Below are 18,861 nucleotides of genomic sequence, written 5' to 3'. Positions count from 1 at the left end.
CCAATTCGGCTCTTTTTTGATTCATCAGAAGGAGGGTGTCTGGAGAATGTGATTGTGCATGGGTCTGGTAAAGGGCACGGAGATCGCGGGTGAGGGACTGGATCCTAGCATTGTTCTGTTTTTTCCTAGTGACTGCTATCTCGATTAAGTGGTCACGAAGAACCGCTTTATGAGCAGTCCAAAGGACTTGGGGGGAAATGTCAGGAGTGTCATTAACCACTTGCTTACTGGGCACTTAAACCCCCCTCAGTCCCAGACCAATTTTCAGCTTTCAGCGCTGATGCACTTTGAATGACAATTGCGCGGGCATACAACACTGTACCCAAATGAAATTTTTATAATTTTTTTCCCACAAATAGAGCTTTCTTTTGGTGGTATTTAGTTACAGCTCGGAGTATTATTTTTTGCTAAACAAACAAAAAAAGATGCAAAAAAAAAAAAATCATGTTTTAATAGTTTGTTACAAAATTTTGCAAACGGGTCATTTTTCTCCTTCATTGAAGTGCGCTGATTAGGCGGCACTGATGGCTGCATTGGTGGGCACTGATGGGCTGCATTGGTGGGCACTGATGGGCTGCATTGGTGGGCACTGATGGGCTGCACTGGTGGGCACTGATAGGCATAGTTAAGGCGGCACTAATAGGCACAGATAAGGCGGCACCGATGGGCACAGATAAGGCGGCACTGATGGGCAAAGATGGGCACATAAGATGGCACGGATGGGTGGCACAGATGGGTGGCACGGATGGGTGGCACGGATGGGCACTGATAGGTACCACAGATAGATGGGACTGATGGGCACTGATAGGTGGCACTGATAGGTGGCTCTGATAGGTGGCACTGCTGGGCACTGATGGGCGGCACTGCTGGGCACTGATTGGCGGCACTGCTGGGCGGCACTGGGGTGCAGCAACTTTGAGGCAGATTGGGTGGCACTGTGGGTGGCACTGTGGGTGGCACTGTGGGTGGCACTGTGGGCACTATGGGCACTGACGGGGGGCACTTACTTTTGCGTTTTATTTTACTTCAGGATGGCACTGCGGGAGGCAGGTGGGCACTGGCAGGTGGCAGGTGGTCCCTTGTATTGATGGCCGTGATCGGGACTGATGTCCCGATCACGGCCGCCGGTGATCGGCTTTTTTTTTTTCTCCTCGCGCTGTCAGCGCGAGGAGGAATAATAGCCGATTACCGGCTCCGTTCTATCACATGATCAGCTGTCATTGGCTGACAGCTGATCACGTGATAAGGGGTCGGGATCGACCCCTTGCACGGATCGGTGATCAGGCGAGTCTCACGGACTCGCCGATCACAGAGCGTGCCGCGCGCGCCCCTCAGGGGGCGCGCAGGCCGCTCGTATCCGGGACGACGTCAATAGACGTCGTCCCGGAAATGTAGGTCCGCGCTGATGCCGTCATTTGGCAATAGCGCGGATCTGTAGTGGTTAATATCAAAGTAATCTTTTAAGTGGCCCGCAACCAGAGTATGGGTAACAGGGTCTGTCAACAGGGAGTCATTCATCCTCCAAGACGCTAGAGTAGGGGAAAGACCAACGTGTGAGGTATGGAAGGCCACTACTTGATGATCCGACCAGGGACAGGGGTGGATAGTAGTGAGGGACGAATTGGCTAACAAAACCGGAGATGCAAAAATGTAGTCTAATCTAACGTAACTATCATGAGGGTGGGAGTAATGCGTATATTCCTTAGCGCCAATGTTCAGGGCCCTCCAGGTGTCAATGAGTTGTAGTCTGTCCAATGATTTAGTGAGAAATTTAGGGAACGCCTTGGCACTATGTGAGGTTTTGCTCCTATCCTCTGAGGGGTTAGCTACCAAATTGAAATCCCCCCCCCCCCCACAATCAGGTGGGGAGAGATGTATCTATCTAGAGTACGTAGAAATAAATTATAGAAGGCTCCCTGTGCCGTATTCGGGGCGTACAAGTTGGCAATCGTCACAGCCTTACCCAGTAACATACCCTGAATAATAAGAAATCTACTATCATGGTCCTTATACACATGAGAAGGTTCAAACTGAACAGTATTACGAACAAAGATTGCCACTCCTCTGGCCCTGGACTCAAAAGTGGTACTGTAGTGCAATTTGTAGGATTTATCAAAAAATTTAGGGCAGGCCCCCGAAGAGAAATGCGTCTCTTGCAGTAGGATAATGTCTGCACCAATTTGTTTATAATAGCGGAAGGCCTTCCTCCGTTTTTGGGGGGAATTAAAGCCCCTCACATTATGTGAGATAATATGGAGACCCATGTAATCTATTAATTAGTAGCTTCTTCATGAGCAGCCTAAAAGGAGAGCTAGCTACCCCGTACCAGAGTCCAGTGCCAGAGGAGCCCCCAGCATCCAATACAAAGCATAAATGTGTAAGTGTAAAGCCATGAGGAGATCTTCCCCTATCAGGAAATCTAAAAACTCCAAACAGATACTCCCACAGATAATAATCAGCAGCGAAGTCAGCATAACAAAGAAACAAAAAAACAAAAAGAAAACTTAAAGCTCTATGGAGTCCGGGCGGAAAATCCGGCCAGACCAAAAATAATTTGTAAATAAAGGGCCCTTCGACCCAACTGCCACCTGCTCCACACATTCCCCACCACAGAGGTGGATAGTTAAAAAGAGGGTAAGGCGGATATGGTCCACCGATACAGTGACCAGAGTCAAGGAACTGGGATCGTGTAGGGAATGGTGTGCAAGTATGGAAGGGGGGGAGCGCGGATCAAAATATCAGAAGAGAGAAGAATAGAAAACTACGAATACAAAATTGCTCCTCTCATCCTCCGGGGACCGGGAGAATCCAAGTTGTAAATTTAGCCGTGTCCAAGCGGGGTAGTTGGGAATGGGAACTCAGGTAAGTCTAAAGTGACCAGAAAATAATCCAGGGATAGCAGTCTTAGGGAATTTCTGGACGGGCGGTGGCACAGTCAGACATCAGGTAATGGATGTAGCCTGCGCGAGAACGCCTATCCCTCTGAGCGATGGCGTGGCCCAAATGGGGGATGGACGTGGTGTTGCAGGGTGTCGGGGTGTTTGTTGTCGCTCCAACAGTCCCAGCTTCACCAAGATTTCCTTGCCCTCCGTGACTGTAGTGGCAATATGAGTGGATCCATTGTGCGGTACGATCAACTTAAACGGGAAACCCCAGCGATAACGTATCTGCGCTGTCTGCAAGGCAGAGGTAATGTCTTTCATCCTCCTTCGTTTCTCCAGTGTAGCTGGTGCTATCTCAGGATAAATCTGTATGGATGCCCCATCCAGTTGAATGCATGGCGTGTTACGCGAGGCTCGGAGGATTTCCTCTTTTATGAGAAAGTCTTTAAGGCATAACACAATATCCCTGGGGGGTTTTTCCGGGGGAGGTTTAGGTCTCAGCGCCCGATGCAGGCGATCACATGTGAAGGCTTCTTTGGGTTGGGTCAGTAGCAGGAGTTGAAACAGTCGAACGATCGTAGTGGGGAGGTCGGTCACCGATTCGGGGATCCCCCGCCCCTAACGTTGTTCCTCCTGTTGTGGTTGTCCAGGTCTTCCAAATGGTTTTGAAGCTGGACAACCGTATCCCCCAGTAACTCATGGTCTTTCCGGAGATCCGAATTGGCCAGGTGGAGTTCGTCATGTTTCACTTCAAGGAGATCCGTCCTACTTCCCAGGACCGCCATCTCTTGGGACAACATGCTAGTGGACTTGTGCAGTTCCGCTTGGAACTTCCTAGCTAGTCTGTCATACATGTTGGCCAGGCTGCCTTGGTTAAATGTGCGTCCCCAGTACCTTTAGGCGAGCCCGCCGACCGCGAGGCATCGGCGTCCGTGTAGGCCTCAGCGCCATCTTGGGACATCTCCTGTCTTTCCGTGGCCCGCAAAAGATAGGCAGTCAGGGAGCGTTGAGCGGTTTTCCGTTTGCCTTTCTTGGACGTCGGCATGCACGAGTGGTCCCGCAGGAGAGGGATGTTATTCGTGGGCCGGTAGTCAGTCCGAATCGTCCTGGGGAGTGTTATAGATTCTCCGTCACCTCGGGAGCTCCTAGGCTTAGCTGCTAGCTCGTTCCGCGCCGCGCATGCGCCCCTTATTCTATTCTTTAAACCACTTCAAGACCAGGCCTATTTCTGACATTTGTTGTTTACAAGTTAAAATCAGTATTTTTTGCTAGAAAATTACTTAGAACCCCCAAACATTTTGTATATATATATTTTAGCAAAGACCCTAGAGAATAAAATGTCAGTCGTTAAAGGGTGACATAAATAATTGCATTTGCGCAGTGGTTTTTCAAACGCATTTTTTTAAAAGAATGCACTTTAACTGCTTCCCGACCGGCTCACGGCAATGTACGTCGGCAGAATGGCACGGACAGGCACATGGGCATACAGGTACGTCTCTTTAAATGTGCTGCCATGCCATCACGTGCGCGCGCCAGTTGGGACCTTCCATGAGTCCCATCACTGGGTCCCGCGGACTCGATCACCGCGGGGATACCTGCGATTGTCTCACGGGGAGGAAGAACGGAGAGATGCTAAAGTAAGCAAGCATCTCCCCATTCTGCCTAGCAACAGTGACACTGATCTCTGTCCCTGTGATTGGAGCAGAGATCAGTGATGTGTAAAACACAGCCACGCCGCCACAGTTAGCAACACACCCCTAGGACACACTTAACCCCTACACTGCCACCTCCTGGTTAACCCCTTCACTGCCAGTGTCATTTACACAGGAATCAGTGCATTTGTATAGCACTGATTGCTGTATAAATGGCAATGGTCCCAAAAATGTGTCAATAGAAACGCCATAAAACTATCCCCTATTTTGTAAACGGTATAACTTTTGCGCAAACCAATCAATAATCGCTTATTGCGATTTTTTTTTACCAAAAATATGTAGAAGAATACGTATCGGCCTAAACTGAGGGAAAACATTTCTTTTATATATTTTTGAGGGATATTTATTATAGCAAAATGTAAAAAATAATGCGTTTTTTTTCAAAATTGTCACTCTTTTTTTGTTTATAGTGCAAAAAATAAAAACCGCAGGGGTGATCAAATACCACTAAAAGAAAGTTCTATTTGTGGGAAAACAAGGACTTCAATTTTGTGTGGGAGCCACGTCGCACGACCGCGCAATTGTCAGTTAAAGCGACGATGTGCCGTATCGCAAAAAAGTGGTCTGGTTTTAGGCCAGCAAAATGCTCCGATCTGAAAGTGGTTAATGAATAAAAAATAACTAAACAGTAAAGTTAGCCCAATTCTTTTGTATAATCTATAGAATGTATAATGTGAAAGATGATGCTACGCCCAGTAAATGGATACTGAACATGTCATGCTTTAAAATTGCGCACACTCGTGAAATGTCGTCAAATTACAGTACCTAAAAATCTCCATAGACGATGTTTTAAAAACATTTTAACGGATATCTGTTTAGAGTTACAGAGGAGCTGTTTAAATTTGCAGCCGCTACTTATGTATGTGTTTTCTTTGGCGCGAGATCACGGAGGGATGGGGACGCTCAAAATTTTTACTTTTATTTTTACACTGTCCACCTAAAACAAAAATTTCTGATCACTATTATTGCTGTCACAAGGAATGTACACATCCCTTGTGACAGTAATAGGCAGTGACAGGTACTCTTTATGGAGGGATCTGGGACCCAAAGCACCTTCTTTGCGTTTTGAATAGTTTCTAATGCAGAGATCAGCGTTTTTTAATACAGACTTTTTTTTAAAACTGGATCTGTTGGCTGCCAAGTAAACTGGAAGTGATGTTGTGTCGTTGCTTCCAGGTTTCTACGCTATTTAGACGCTAAATAATAATAATAATAATAATAATAATAATAATAATAAATAATGTTTAGACGCTATTTGAATGATGCGGCCCCTTAGCACCACTTTATATGCCTCCCAAAGCGTCACTGGGGAAGAGACTGAAGTCGAATTAAGACGGAAATACTCGGATGACGCCTCTAGTAAGGTGTCATGGATGTCTCGTATAGATAACAATGAATCATTCATGACCCAAGGGGAGGGTTGAGGATTGTGCATTAGGGACCGGCAAACCACTAAAATGGGATCATGGTCTGTCCAGGGGGCTGCCAAAATAGAAACAGATTCCACTAAGGGGAGGTGTTTTCTATGCATTATAACATGATCTATTCGGGAATGCAAATGATGCGGATGGGAATAATGTGTGTAATCTTTGGTTGTCGGGTGTAACTCACGCCAAGGGTCAACCAAGTCATGACAGAACAAGAAAACATTTTAGCTGCGGGGGAAATGGCCTTCTTTTCAGATGGATATTTGTCTAATATCGGATTAAGGGCCACATTGGAGTCCCCTGCCAGCAACAGGGTCCCCTTCTGGTGCGACGCTAAGAGGGAACAGATATGTGACAAGAAGGGGCCTGGATTAGAATTGGGAGCATAGTAGGTCAGAATAGTAACTTCGGTGTCTTGAATGCTGCCCAAAAGCAGGAGATATCTGCCTGCAGGATCTGCTATCTGTTTGTCGCACCGAAAGGGGACCGTCCTGCGGAAGGCAATCAAGACTCCCCTCTGTTTGGTCGGACCGTTAGCCAGAAACACCTGTGGATATTGGGAATCGAAATAGTTAGGGTGCGAAGTGGAGGAAAAGTGAGTTTCTTGGAGACACGCGATATCAATGCGTTGCTTTCTAAGGTATTTTAAACACTTTTACTCTCTTGGATGGTGAATTCATACCTTGGACGTTCAGTGACAGCCAGTGCAGGGTCATGAAGAATGAGCGGAGAACCGCTTGTCAGAGGCTCCGCGTGCATCCCCTATGGACTCAGGGATAAGGAGAAAAGAAATTAGAGTAGAATAGAAAGAGTAAGCATAAAAGAAAATATAAGGAGAGCCAGAAAGAGTAAGCACAGAGAAGCCAAGGAAAGCTCGGAAGAGAAGTATTGGAAATAACAACTGTGCAATTAAGCGTAGGTCAGGAGGCCCACCAGGAAGTCGGAAGTTGAGAGGGACCATAATCCCACGCAAGTACCGATACTAGGGGGGCGCAGTGGTCCGCCTGGCCCACTCGGTATATCTTAAAACTTGCAATGAAACAAACATTGAATTTGAGCACTAAGTTACATAACGATTAACTGTAAGTATAACACAATACATGTGGTAATGTCAGACACGGAACGCTGGTACTGAGACAGCACCAGCGGGTTGAAGCTAGCTCGGTAACTATTAAGTCAGTTTTTATTCCCCTCAAGGGGGGAAGCCATTGTCCCAAGGCTTAAATGGCTCCAGCACCGAAGCCTGCATCTGCACGCAAAGTAAAACTCATAAATTGTAAGGACATATGAGCTTGAAACTGACGTAAAAAAGCAAATGAGGAACAGACCTCCCCCGGCCCCCCGGGAAACCCTAGAGGGGAGCCGGGGGAGGCCCGCTACAGACATCTAGAAAAGTCCAGACCCAGGAGGGAGGAAAAAAAATAAATATATATATATATATATATATATATATATATATATATATATATATATATTTTGATACCGGTTTCAAGCCCTCACGGAACAGCTTCTAGAGCTCAGGGCAGGACTGGTACCATTCTCACTCCAGGTTGATTGGGACAAAAAAAAATAATAATAATAAACTGAATTGTGAAGGATATTGTGCAGACCGGTTGCAAGAATAATAACCCGCATGTGGGCGGGGGAAATGTCAGCCTGTAGGGACATCTTGGTAGCGTTGGGCCTGTAGCGATCGCAGGGCCTGATATCCATGCAGGGAGGCCTGAGAAGACTTTCGGGAAGGCTGTGTCTGCCGGGTGCGGGAGGGTGGAGCAGCTGGGTCCCCTTGAGATGGTGGAAGGTCTAGCTGTAGTTCTTGGAAGTGACGTCTCAAGTCGGAGACAGGGGAGGCTTGGACTTGATGTCCCCTGTAGGTAAAGGACAGCTTAAAAGGAATCCCCCACCTGTATTTTATGCCCAGATTTTGCAGGATCAATAGGTAAGGTTTTAAGAGCCTTCTTTTAGCAATCGTTACTGGGGATAAGTCTGTGAACAGTTGGAGGGGGTAATTTTGGAAAGTGAGGTCTTGGCGATCTCTTGCTGCCTGTAGGAGTCTTTCCTTAGTGTGATAATAGTGCAGCTTTATAATAACATCTCTGGGGGGACCTTCCGAGGGTTTTGGAGCCAGGGATCTGTGAATGCGGTCGAATTCTAATTGCTCCAGGGGGATTTCAGGGGCTAGTTCTTGAAAAAAGGCCGTAGCTGTACCCTGTATATCTGTAATAGCCTCGGGGATACCGCGGATTCTCAAATTGTCCCTGCAGGCCCTGTTTTCAGAGTCCTCTAACTTATCCTTCAATCCCTCCAGCTCCGCATGCAACTTCTCCAATTCATCCTCATGGCCCTCCAGCACTGTGGTGGATAAGTCCATCCTTTGCTCTAGCTGGTTTGTGCGGTGGCCTAGCTCTTTAAGACCTCGCATGAGATCAAAGAAAAGTTTGTGTGAGGCTGCTGAGATCTCATCCCTTACTATTGAACGAAATCTGGCTAGCATATCCTCAGAAGCATGTTGTGCAGGGCTTACCAGATCCGAGGGGAACTGCTGCAGACTGTCAGGGGGAGAGGCTGCTCCTGTCCCGGAAAGCCTCGTGGTGTCGTTGGGCTCTGGAGGCTCGGGGGCCATCTTGCCTGTCCCTGTTGCCTGCTGCATCTTGCGCTGTTTGGGGGATCTCCGCTTTCCCCCGTGCGACCGGTGCATTCCCGCGGGTCCCCACCGGTGTCCGCTATGTGGGGCTGCCGGTCCGGCGTGTCTGACTGGCCTGTGTGCTCTGAGGACCGAGAGATTAGCGGCCGGTGGCGCGGAGCGCGGAGACTAAGCGGCCATCTTCCGAGATCGCGCGCATGCGTCCCTCCTAGACTTGTGTCTTTTTTCAACCTCACCTTCTATGTAACTATATAATATTAAAAAAAAAAAAAAGTTTCTCTCTCTGCAGAATTTTTAGCTTTACCTAAAAGGTCAACACACTGACAATATGGCCACTGTGAGGCACTTTCTATAGAAATGAGTCTGGGTTATCCTGTACCCTCAGCGGACCGGGGTGAAGGCTTTGCTCTTCATTATCCCCTTCCCGCTGAACGTACACAGATGTGTGTACTCGGCTTCCGGGGGGTATACCGGGATGATGCCCGTACCTGCAGGCATCATCCCGGTACCGTTTTTTACAGCGGGCGATTGGCTATCCAGCTAAAAGCCGTTCGGCTGTTATGCCGGAGGAGTGGGAGGGGACGTCCCCTCTCCCGCCGCTGTTACCGGTGCTCCCGCTCGATCGGGAGCACCAATTCACGATTGGATGCCTCCGGCTGCTGGGGAAGAGCTGGAATGATGCCGTAATCGGCGTCATTCCAGTCTCCTAATAGTAGACGCGGAAGCGACGTCATGATGTCACTTCCCGTTTACTCGGCTGCCAATGTAAAGGACCCCCCATCCCTCCATAAAGAGTACCTGTCACCACCTATTACTGTCACATAGGATGTTTACATTCCTTGTGACAGCAATAAAAGTGATCACATTTTTTATTTTATTTTTAAAAAAACAATTTATTCATTTTAAAATAAATAAAAAATAAATTAAAAAAATGTCAAGCGCCCGCCGTCCCCGCGAGCTCGCGAAGCAAAGAAAACGCATACGGAAGTCGTGTCCGCATATGTAAACGGTGTTCAAATCACACATGTGAGGTATTGCCGCGATCGTCAGAGCGAGAGCAATAATTCTAGCACTAGACCTAACGACGCTAACCTGGTAACCGTAAAAAAAATTTAAAGCGTCGCCTATTGAGATTTTTAGGTACTGTACTTTGTCGTCATTCCACGAGTGCATGCAATTATAAAGTGTGACATGTTTGGTATCTATTTATTCGGCGTAACATTATCTTTCACATTATGCAAAAAATTGGGCTAATTTTACAGTTTCGTTTTATTAAAATTCCTGAAAGTGTTCCTTTTCCCAAAAAGTTGCGTTTAAAACACCTCTGCGCAAATACCGTGTGACATAAAATATTGCAACAATCGCAGTTTTATTCTCTAGAGTCTCTGCTAAAAAAATATATATAATATTTGGGGGTTCCAAGTAATTTACTAGCAAAAAATATGAATTTTAACTTGTAAACACCAAATGCCAAAAAATAGGCTTAGTCATGAAAGGGTTAAAGGTTGTTCCTTAATTCTGGTGGCAAAGCAGCCTAAGGGTCCTTTCACACGGCCAATTCATTTTCTTCATTTGTTCGTCACGTTTTTTGTTTTTTTTGGTAGAAAATCTGATGAAAAGCGGATGCAGACTTTCGTTTTTACATCCGTTGTATAAATCTGTTTTCTAACAAATTTCACATTTGTGGAACGATTCGAATTTGAATCGGTCAAAAAATTGATCGATTGATCCAAATTCTATTTAACCACTTCAATACCGGGCACTTAAACACCTTCCTGCCCAGACCAATTTTGAGCTTTCAGCGCTGTCGCACTTTGAATGACAATTGTGCGGTCATGCTACACTGTACCCAAATTAAATTTTTATCTTTTCCCACAAATAGAGCTTTCTTTTGGTGGTATTTGATAACCTCTATGGTTTTTATTTTTTGCTAAACAAATAAAAAAAGACCGATTTTTTTTTAAAAAAATATGTTTTTTTTTGTTTCAGTTTCAAAACTTTGTAAATAAGTAAGTTTTCTCCTTCACTGATGGGCACTGATAAGGCAGCACTGATGGGCACCGATGAGGTGGCACTGATGAGATGGCATTGATGGACACTGATATGTGGCACTTATAGGCGGCACTGATGGGGACACGGATGGGCACTGATAGGTAGCACAAATTGGCACTGATAGCTGGCACGGATTGGCATGGATAGGTAGTACGAGTGGGCATGGATAGGCAGCACAGATGGGCATGGATAGGCGGGACAGATGGGAACGGATGGGCACTAATAGGCGGCACAGATGGGCACTGATAGGTGGCATTGTATTGTTTTATACTGTACTAATGGGTGCCAAACAATAATGCATGCCAATCAGTGATGCCCATTGTGGGCACTGATTGGCATCCATTGTGGGCACTGACTGGAATCCCTGGTGGTCTAGGGTGGCATACCTTGTGCTGGGCATCCCTGGTGGTCTGGTGGCGTCCCTGGTGGTCCAGTGTGGGCATCCTGGGGGGGACTGCGCTGATAGTCGATCCCCCCCTGTCAGGAGGAGCAGCCGATCGGCTCTCCTCTACTCGCGTCTGACAGACGCGAGTGAGGAAAAGCTGATCACCGGCTCTTCCTATTTACCCTGTGATCAGCCGTGATTGGACACGGCTGATCACGTGGTAAAGAGTCTCCATCAGACTGACACCCCGCAGCAACGATCGCCGCGATGTGCGCCCAGCGGCTCAAAATCCTGATCACGTCATATGACGTCTGGTCAGGATTTTGAAACCACTATGCCGCCGTGCTTTTGTTATAGGGCGGGCGGCAAGTGGTTAAAGAATAGCTGGCTGCTAAGAAGCAGGCTGACAATCCGGCCGCCACATCCTTATCAACTGATCCCCGCTGACAGCTTAATGTAAAAAAAAAACAAAAAAAAACCCATTGCCGGCAATAAAATCATTGTGAAAAAAACAGCGTGTTCCCTCCCCCCCAATTTATACCAGGCCCTTTCTTTCCCCGCTGACAACTGAATGTAAGACAAGCTGGTTGCTAAGGATCAGGCCCTGAAGTCTGCCGCCGTTACTTAACTGATGCAATGAGTCACCCGCTGACAGCTGATTGTAAATAAAAATCAAATAAATAAATAATATAAATATATATAAAAAATATATATATATATATATATATATATATATATATATATATATAGATAGATAGATAGATATATATATATATATATATATATATATATATATATATATATATATATATCCTTAAGGTCTGGTATGGATTTAAAGTGGAACCCCACGCCAGAATGAAAAAAAAAATCCATACCAGACCCTTATCAGAGCATGTAGCCTAGCAAGCAAAGAAAGGGGGGAGACAAGCGAGCATGGGGACAAGGGCCTTTTGCCCACAACCAGGGCAGTGGTTGGGGCGGTCTGCGGGCAGGTGGTTATCGGTCTATGGAAGCCTCCTTTAACAAGGGGTCCCCCTGAGTCATGGGCCCTCCATATGAATGAATAAGGCCTACCTATTAACCCAAAAAGTGAATAAAGACACAACATGAGTTTTTGACAATTCCATTATAAAAAAAAATCAAAAACAATGTCCCCCAGATATAGATCCATCATTAATCGGAATGCCCGTCCGATCCAAAAAAAAAACCTTCAGTGTCATTGAAGGCTCACCGCCAGGCAAATAACCAAGCGGTGGAGTCATCCGATGATGTCAGCGGGTGACCCAGCCCAGACTCGGATAAGCCCCCTGCCCGAAGACCCCACAACCACTGCCCAGGGTTTTAGGGTCCTTGTACCAATCAACATGTGGACAAGGTGCTTTGGGGGGTGCTCCATAGAATCGCCCCCACATTGAGGGCCTGTGGCCTCGTATGCTTCGGGGGTCCTTAGTCATTTCCCCCACTTTCCTGACCTGCCGGACTCCCCACGCTGTTTTTTTTTAAACAATTTGTGACCAGAGATTACCTTATATCAGATTGCACAGCATTCCCTTTACATCAGGGTCTGAATAGTTCCAACTTGCATTTAAAACGATAACTCTAATGTGCGGGGGGACGACTCTTGTCAGAGATGGTCAGACACTGTGAGGAGATGATACAAGAGATGGTCAGAGACTGTGCAGACATGATACAAGAGATGGTCAGACAGTATGCGGACATGATACAAGAGATGGTCAGAGACTGTGCAGACATGATACAAGAGATGGTCAGAGACTGTGCAGACATGATACAAGAGATGGTCAGAGACTGTGCGGACATGATACAAGAGATGGTCAGAGACTGTGCAGACATGATACAAGGGATGGTCAGAGACTGTGCAGACATGATACAAGGAATGGTCAGAGACTGTGCAGACATGATACAAGGGATGGTCAGAGACTGTGCGGACATGATACAAGGAATGGTCAGAGACTGTGCAGACATGATACAAGGGATGGTCAGACAGTATGCGGACATGATACAAGAGATGGTCAGAGACTGTGCGGACATGATACAAGGGATGGTCAGACAGTATGCAGACATGATACAAGAGATGGTCAGAGACTGTGCGGACATGATACAAGAGATGGTCAGAGACTGTGCGGACATGATACAAGAGATGGTCAGAGACTGTGCGGACATAATACAAGAGATGGTCAGAGACTGTGCGGACATGATACAAGAGATGGTCAGAGACTGTGCGGACATGATACAAGAGATGGTCAGAGACTGTGCGGACATGATACAAGAGATGGTCAGAGACTGTGCGGACATGATACAAGAGATGGTCAGAGACTGTGCGGACATGATACAAGAGATGGTCAGAGGCTGTGCAGACATGATACAAGACATGGTCAGACACTTTGCGGACATGATACAAGGGATGGTCAGAGGCTGTGTGGACATGATACAAGGGATGGTCAGAGGCTGTGCGGACATGATACAAGGGATGGTCAGAGACTGTGTGGACATGATACAAGGGATGATCAGACAGTATGCAGACATGATACAAGACATGGTCAGACACTGTGCGGACATGATACAAGGGATGGTCAGAGGCTGTGCGGACATGATACAAGGCATGGTCAGAGGCTGTGCGGACATGATACAAGGGATGGTCAGAGGCTGTGCGGACATGATACAAGGGATGGTCAGAGGCTGCGCGGACATGATACAAGGGATGGTCAGAGGCTGTGCGGACATGATACAAGGGATGGTCAGAGGCTGTGCGGACATGATACAAGGGATGGCCAGAGGCTGTGCGGACATGATACAAGGGATGGTCAGAGGCTGTGCGGACATGATACAAGGGATGGTCAGAGGCTGTGCGGACATGATACAAGAGATGGTCAGAGGCTGTGCAGACATAATACAAGGGATGGTCAGAGACTATGCGGACATGATACAAGACATGGTCAGACGCTGTACGGACATGATACAAGGGATGGTCAGAGGCTGTGCGGACATGATACAAGGGATGGTCAGAGACTGAGCGGACATGATACAAGAGATGGTCAGAGACTATGCGAACATGATACAAGACATGGTCAGACGCTGTGCGGACATGATACAAGGGATGGTCAGAGGCTGTGCGGACATGATACAAGGGATGGTCAGAGGCTGTGCGGACATGATACAAGGGATGGTCAGAGGCTGTGCGGACATGATACAAGGGATGGTCAGAGGCTGTGCGGACATGATACAAGGGATGGTCAGAGGCTGTGCGGACATGATACAAGGGATGGTCAGAGGCTGTGCGGACATGATACAAGGGATGGTCAGAGGCTGTGCGGACATGATACAAGGGATGGTCAGAGGCTGTGCGGACATGATACAAGGGATGGTCAGAGGCTGTGCGGACATGATACAAGGGATGGTCAGAGGCTGTGCGGACAAGATACAAGGGATGGTCAGAGGCTGTGCGGACATGATACAAGGGATGGTCAGAGACTATGCGGACATGATACAAGACATGGTCAGACACTGTGCGGACATGATACAAGGGATGGTCAGAGGCTGTGCGGACATGATACAAGGCATGGTCAGAGGCTGTGCGGACATGATACAAGGGATGGTCAGAGGCTGTGCGGACATGATACAAGGGATGGTCAGAGGCTGTGCGGACATGATACAAGGGATGGTCAGAGACTATGCGGACATGATACAAGACATGGTCAGACACTGTGCGGACATGATACAAGGGATGGTCAGAGGCTGTGCGGACATGATACAAGGCATGGTCAGAGGCTGTGCGGACATGATACAAGGCATGGTCAGAGGCTGTGCGGACATGATACAAGGGATGGTCAGAGGCTGTGCGGACATGATACAAGAGATGGTCAGAGACTATGCGGACATGATACAAGACATGGTCAGACGCTGTGCGGACATGATACAAGGGATGGTCAGAGGCTGTGCGGACATGATACAAGGGATGGTCAGAGGCTGTGCGGACATGATACAAGGGATGGTCAGAGGCTGTGCGGACATGATACAAGGGATGGTCAGAGGCTGTGCGGACATGATACAAGGGATGGTCTGAGGCTGTGCGGACATGATACAAGGGATGGTCAGAGGCTGTGCGGACATGATACAAGGGATGGTCAGAGGCTGTGCGGACATGATACAAGGGATGGTCAGTGGCTGTGCGGACATGACAACTCCTGCCATGCACAACAATGCCGGCTTTGGGAGAAGGCTAGGACGGCATTAGAGCTCGACATTGGCTACATTTGATGAGATGTTCTCAGTGTGGGGGAGGGGGGGTTCAGCTGGCTGGAACCTTCATGGCTTTACCCCAGTGTGTGCCAACCTCCTCACCCTGCACACCTGGGGACACCCCGAGCCGTCTTTAATACTGACTGGACAAACATCTTCCTGGCTCCCCCACTCCTAGCAATTTCGCTCTCCACCCCAACATCCCAAAAATCAAACACACACATAGACTTATACAAAAAAACTTTAATAATGTAAACATAAAGATTTGGTTCACACTCACTGATTGGTTTCTATAGGTTACTGTACAATATTACCACTCAACGATTGGTTGCTAGAGATTACTGCAAATCATTACCTCTCACTGGGTGGCAGGACAGTATTGTGGTGTGTGATGCAACTGTTGGGGTGCACTTGGCTGGATAACAGCATGGGGGGTGAGAGGAGATGATATCTCCCCTATAATGGTAGGATGCCAGAGGTGGGGTAGAGAGGGATGATGTGATTGCTGATGACAATGGGTGGGGTGGTAGGAAGCTGGCAGTGGGGTATAGGGGGAATGGAGAGAAGGATGATGATGGGGTAGGGTGGTTGGATGCTAGTGGTGGGGAACAGGGGGAGGATGGGGATGATGATAGTGGGTGGGGTGGTAGAAACCTGGCAGTGGAGTACAGGGGGATGAAGATGCCGGGGGTGGGGTGTATCGGGAGATAAAGATGCCACCAGTGGAGTGTAGCGGGGGATAAAGACGCAGCGGGTGAGGTGTAGCGGGCGATAAAGATGCCAGGGGTGGGGTGTAGCGGGGGATAAAGATGCCGGAGGTGGGGTAGCATGGGGGATGAAGATGATGGGGGATGAAGATGACAGTGGAGTACAGGGGGGTGAAGATGCCGGAGGTGGGGTGTAGAGGGGGATAAAGATGCCATGGGTGGGGTGTAGCAGGGGATAAAGATGCCATGGGTGGGGTGTAGCGGGGGATAAAGATGCCAGGGTGGGGTAGGATGGGGGATGAAGATGGCGAGTGTGGGGTAGGATGGGGGATGAAGATGATGGGGTGGGATGGGGGATGAAGATGACGGGGGTGGGGTAGGATGGGGGATGAAGATGGCAAGGGTGAAGTAGGATGGGGGATGAAGATGGCAAGGGTGGGGTAGGATGGGGGATGAAGATGACGGGGGTGGGGTAGGATGGGGGATGAAGATGGCGGGGGTGGGGTAGGATGGGGGATGAAGATGATGGGGGTGGGGTAGGATGGGGGATGAAGATGACGGGGGTGGGCTAGGATGGGGGATGAAGATAGTGGGGGTGGGGTAGGATGGGGATGAAGATGGCGGGGTAGATTGGGGGATGAAGATGACGGGGTGGGCTAGGATAGGGGATGAAGATGGCGGGGGTGGGGTAGGATGGGGGATGAAGATGACGGGGGTGGGCTAGGATGGGGGATGAAGATGACGGGGGTGGGCTAGGATGTGGGATGAAGATGACGGGGGTGGGGAGGGATGGGGATGAAGATGGCGGGGTAGATTGGGGGATGAAGATGACGGGGTGGGCTAGGATGGGGGATGAAGACGGCGGGGGTGGGGTAGGATGGGGGATGAAGATGGCGGGGGTGGGGTAGGATGGGGATGAAGATGGCGGGGGTGGGGTAGGATGGGGATGAAGATGGCGGGGTGGGCTAGGATGGGGGATGAAGATGGCGGGGTGGGGTAGGATGGGGGATGCAGATGACGGGGGATGAAGATGACGGGGGTGGGCTAGGATAGAGGATGAAGATGGCGGGGTGGGCTAGGATGGGGGATGAAGATGGCGGGGTGGGGTAGGATGGGGATGAAGATGGGGGTGGGCTAGGATGGGGGATGAAGATGACGGGGGTGGGCTAGGATGGGGGATGAAGATGACGGGGGTGGGGTAGGATGGGGATGAAGATGACGGGGGTGGGGTAGGATGGGGATGAAGATGACGGGGTAGATTGGGGGATGAAGATGACGGGGTGGGCTAGGATAGGGGATGAAGATGGCGGGGTGGGCTAGGATGGGGGATGAAGATGGCGGGGGTGGGGTAGGATGGGGATGAAGATGGCGGAGGTGGGCTAGGATGAGGGATGAAGATGACTGGGGGGTGGGCTAGGATGGGGGATGAAGATGACGGGGTGGGATTGGATGGGGGATGCAGATGACGGGGGTGGGCTAGGATGGGGGATGAAGATGGCGGGGGTGGGGTAGGATGGGGGATGCAGATAACGGGGTGGGGAAGGATGGGGGATGAAGATGACGGGGATGGGGTAGGGTGGGGGATGAAGATGGTGGGGGTGAGGTAGGATGGGGGATGAAGATGGCGGGGGTGGGGTAGGATGGGGATGAAGATGACGGGGGTGGGGTAGGATGGGGATGAAGATGACGGGGGTGGGGTAGGATGGGGATGAAGATGACGGGGGTGGGGTAGGATGGGGATGAAGATGACGGGGGTGGGGTAGGATGGGGGATGCAGATGACGGGGGTGGGGTAGGATGGGGATGAAGATGACGGGGTTAGCTAGGATGGGGGATGAAGATGACGGGGGTGGGCTAGGATGGGGGATGAAGATGGCGGGGGTGGGCTAGGATGGGGGATGAAGATGGCGGGGGTGGGCTAGGATGGGGGATGAAGATGGCGGGGGTGGGCTAGGATGGGGGATGAAGATGGCAGGGGTGGGCTAGGATGGGGGATGAAAATGACGGGGGTGGGGTAGGATGGGGGATGCAGATGACGGGGGTGGGGTAGGATGGGGGATAAAGATGGCAGGGGTGGGGTAGGATGGGGGATGCAGATGACGGGGGTGGGGTAGGATGGGGGATGCAGATGATGGGGGTGGGGTAGGATGGGGGATAAAGATGGCAGGGGTGGGGTAGGATGGGGGATGCAGATGACGGGGGTGGGGTAGGATGGGGGATGCAGATGATGGGGGATAAAGATGGCGGGGGTGGGGTAGGATGGGGGATGAAGATGACGGGGGTGGGGTAGGATGAAGATAACGAGGGTAGGGTGGTTGATAGGATGAAGATGATGGGGGTGGGGTACACAAGGGGACACCGGGGGTGGGTGGAGGATACATGAGGACACAGGGGGGTCACTATGGGACAATTTGGGTGGGTGGAGGATACAGCAGGACACAGGGGGTCACCGTGTGGGGAGTGGAGGACACTGTGGAGGTGGAAGGTACAGGTGAAGGACACTGTGGGGGGGGGGGGGGGGGTGGAGAACACAGGGGGACACTGTGGGGGTGGAGGACACTGTGGGGGGGGAGGGTGGAGGACACAGGGGACACTGTGGGGGTGGAGGACACTGTGGGGGCGGGAGGGTGGAGGACACAGGGGACACTGTGGGGGTGGAGGACACTGTGGGGGGGGGGAGGGTGGAGGACACAGGGGACACTGTGGGGGTGGAGGACACTGTGGGGGGGGGGAGGGTGGAGGACACAGGGGGACACTGTGGAGAGAGGAGGGTGGACGGGACACGGTACATCTGTA

This window comes from Lithobates pipiens, unplaced genomic scaffold (assembly GCF_037356315.1).
Source record: "Lithobates pipiens isolate NorthernLeopardFrog02 unplaced genomic scaffold, aLitPip1_a1.2 Scaffold_30, whole genome shotgun sequence".
Classification (NCBI taxonomy): Eukaryota; Metazoa; Chordata; class Amphibia; order Anura; family Ranidae; genus Lithobates; species Lithobates pipiens.
The sequence above is the reverse complement of the archived record's forward strand: the minus strand, read 5'-3'. Positions refer to the sequence as shown.